The 3,910-nt window shown below is 40.6% G+C and overlaps 1 non-coding gene across 1 annotated transcript; it reads left to right on the plus strand.

Annotated features, from left to right (window-relative positions):
* Positions 1-1,911: 1,911 nt before the first annotated feature.
* LOC126391074 (5S ribosomal RNA) lies at positions 1,912-2,030 on the plus strand. The gene has a single exon (XR_007570021.1). It is a non-coding gene; the product is annotated as a 5S ribosomal RNA (ribosomal RNA).
* The last annotated feature ends 1,880 nt before the right edge of the window (positions 2,031-3,910 follow it).

The following is a 3,910-nucleotide window of genomic DNA, read 5'->3' on the forward strand; positions in this document are numbered from 1 at the left end:
CTTAATCAACACAGACTTCATTTGTTGCTTGGCTGCATGAAGAGCATGTGTGAAAATTCTGGAGTCAGCTTCTTTGTGGTTGCAAGGCGAGGAGCAATAAGGGAAATTCATCATTTCTAGATTGAAGGAATAAAAAAATTTCTATGTGAAGAACTAGAGGTGTAATTTCATCTTTCATCTTCATTTTGATTGCCTGAAATTGTGGTATGTTTTTGGCTATCGTCGAATAGCCATCAGAACTACACTCATAACGGGTAGGGGGAGAGATCAACTCCTCTTTCGTATCTGTCTGACAGAGGCAACACTTCCTCCAGTCAGTTTTAGTAGCGCAACTCAGTGGATTACTGGCAGACATCTTGTGTTATACAGTTATAGGTCGAGGGTTTATCCTTTTACCACCCAACTGTACAAAACAATAAAGCACATTGAAATATGGGATGCAACTAGGTTCAAGCATCTGGTGCCCTACACCTAGCCTGATCGTTCATCCAGTGCCATTTAAGTCCCGTGTGATCTGTACACCATCCAGGTAACTGAAGCCCCGTTACCCTTGGCTCGGCTCTCCCGCGCTGGCACATCCTGTCAATTCAGGTGCGGCTATCTAACTACAATACTACAACTAACTAAACTTCTAGTTGAGATACATAGAGGGGCTTATTAGATAGCATTTGGGACACTAAAGTATACTACAAACTACAGTGAGTACACCACTACAACAGTTAGTAAACTACAACTACAGTTACTACACAACAAGCCGACACTTAACCCAATGCTGAGTCTCACAGCAGTGATGTCACCAGTGTGCCCTGGTTGTGCTTTGACATCACTCTTATAAAAAAATTACAAACCAATAGAGCTTGACCACAGCATTTCAGTGAATGATCATGGATATTTCCCTTCAACTTAATGCAATATCTGTGATCGGACAGCTTTCGAAAATGCCGCCATCTTGAAAACTGGTGGCCATATTGGAATTCAGTTGACACTATTGAGTTCTTCCAGTCAGAATACATTCATTTTGATGTTTGGATCATTAATACATTTCTGTTCATTCAAGTTCTACTTCAAAAACCTTTTTCTTTTTTTTTTCTTTTTTCTTTTTTGCATTTGACAAGGCGGCCATCTTGAATCTTGGATTTTCAGCTGGACATCGTACTTTTCTTAAATACCACATCCTGGACATCATTTGTGCCAAACTTGGTGCTTGCATCACCAAGTGAAAGATTCTGATGTAATATTGACTTAATCTGCCCCACTATAGGATCAGCAAACAAGAATTTGAGCTGAATTTCGTTTTTTTCATTTTTTTTTGCCAAAAACGAAAAAACGACTTGTTTCTAGTTTCTGATTGTGTCAGTTATTCCCAGAAAACAAACGGTTAAAGGGTACCTTGGTCAAAAACTATCCCAGTCTCCCTATTGATAATCCTACACAGTGTCTATTTTAACATTATCAATACATTTGTACAGCAAATATGTTGACAGTAATACACAATAATGACATGTGAATGTTTCTTGTATGGGTGCGTGTCAGTGTTATGGGCAGATCCTGTAAAGATTCAAATGTTAAGATTTTATGTGTTTTTAGAACAGGACAGTAGAAATGTGAGAGACTATCAGGATATTCAGTGCAGCAGGCATGGTATGTTGTAGGCCTATTATATTGCATTCTTTATTAATAATTTTGGCAGACAAATGGAGCTATAACTTATGGCACAGAGGAATACATTTTATCAAACTGTGGATACACAGAAAAAATTTGTTCAAGACTTCAATTCACTAGTTTTGGTGTTTCAAGGGATTTGTTGCCTAAATGAAAATCATAGATTATCAGTAACTATATTCAACAGTATTGAGAACAATTAACAGTGTGTTATTAAGTATAAATAGCTTGTGTGTTACAGGTTTACTCGCTTACGGCCATACCACTCTGAATACGCCCGATCTCGTCCGATCTCGGAAGCTAAGCAGGGTCGGGCCGGGTCAGTACTTGGATGGGAGACCGCCTGGGAATACCCGGTGCTGTAAGCTTTTCATTCTCACCACCAGAGGCCGCTCTTTCCTCTGCAATGGAGACACCTCTTTAAAAAACAACACCACTGGAAGCATTTACATGATTTTTATTTGCTAATCTGGACTTCATGCTCTGTATTATAGCCTACCTGTACTTTTACTTGATTTGTATTTTGACATTTTCAGCAATCATGTTCACCAGGCAGATGGGAGATCTCTTTGTACAGTGTGCAGAGCTGCTGATTGATACACATTTGGAGCTGTAGCGAGTACACATTAACTCAAAATGAACTAGTGTGTGTTCATAGTGAAGAAAAACCCCCGCAAAATTAACATTTGAAAATATAACCAAAGGACTGTGTTATCTTGTCTTACTTCACATTATGTGCTTTGCACGTTTTCTTTTTCAGAACATCCAGGATTATTTTAAAATGAGGACACATTTGATATTCAGTAGCATTCAGGATTATGATGAACTATATATACATGTGGACTGTAAATAGTCTATGTATAGCTGGAATAATCTATATGGCATTGCTGATGAGGGAAATGGAAACAGGTGAGCAGGTGGAAGTGGGAGCTAACTGGGACAGGTGAGGGAGTCAGAGGGCATCTGGTGGATGGATGGAGAAGAGCAAAGCAGGGGCCTGGGGAAGTGGAGACGAGGTTGGAGGGACAGACTGAGAGAAATAAAAACAACTGAGACAGACACTGTGACTGCGGGCAACACAAAATGTGAAACGATCAAAAACAGACTCAATAAAGGATGAAAATGAGGTTAAAACAATCTTTACCTGGTCAAATAATACAGTGGGCTAAGGGTCTGTAAGACAAGAGCAGTCACATGGAGCTGCCACCTCCTGGTGTGAAGGACCATCTGTCAGCTCTTCAAAATAAATGACAAAAGGCAGAAACATAATCAATGGGGACAATTTTAAAGCTCCACCCATGTCTTCATGTTTAACTTGACCATTTCAGGAAGCTGAGTGGTTAAAAAGAGGCTCAGACAGAGGTGGGACCAAGTCACACGCAAGTCTCAAGCACTCAAGTCCCAGGCAGACAGTTTGTGTCTCAGTTGTTTTTATTTCACTCATTCTGCCCCTCCACCCTTGTCTCCACCTCCCCAGGCCCCTGCTTTGCTATTCTCCATCCATCTACTAGATGCACTCTGACTCTCCCACCTGTCCCACTTAGCTCCCACTCCCACCTACTCACCTGTTTCCCTCATCAGCCCTGCAGTATATCACAGGCCCACTTCCACTCTTGCACTGCCACATTGTCAATGCTACTTTGTGTCTTGCTTTCCAGCCACCTTTAAATGAAATCTGGTGCCTGTAGTCGAATACTGATCTCATTAATGCTTGATATACTTTTAATAGTGCTGTTCTGGTAGCTCCCAGTCCCTTCCCGACAGGCATCTTAAGAGGTTATTAACCTTCTTACATTTCTCTGTGACTTTGTTAATATGCTGTTTCCAGGTCAGCTTTTCATCAAAAATCACCCCTAGGAATTGAACTACCTTGACCTGCTCGAGTGTTTGACCATATCATTTTACAGTCACGTCTTTATGTTGTCTGGAAAAGCATATCACTTGTGTCTTTGCAGCAGACATCATAAAGCCCCAGTCATTCGCCCACTGTTCCACTGCCATAATTGCTGCCTGCATTTTTTTTTTCTGGATAAATGTTAAATTTCATCCTCTTAGCCATAAGGCCCCATCTTCTGCATATAAGGACTTCCCTACATTTCTTTCAACCTTTTCAAAGATGTCATTAATCATTATATTGAATAGTACTGGACTGCAAACACTGCCTTGCGGGGTTCCATTTTCTACTTTATATAACTTTGAGTACTCTGTACCCACCCTGACCTCTCTGATGGATCTTTCCCAGACTTTA

Source organism: Epinephelus moara, chromosome 5 (assembly GCF_006386435.1).
Source record: "Epinephelus moara isolate mb chromosome 5, YSFRI_EMoa_1.0, whole genome shotgun sequence".
Lineage (NCBI taxonomy): Eukaryota > Metazoa > Chordata > Actinopteri > Perciformes > Serranidae > Epinephelus > Epinephelus moara.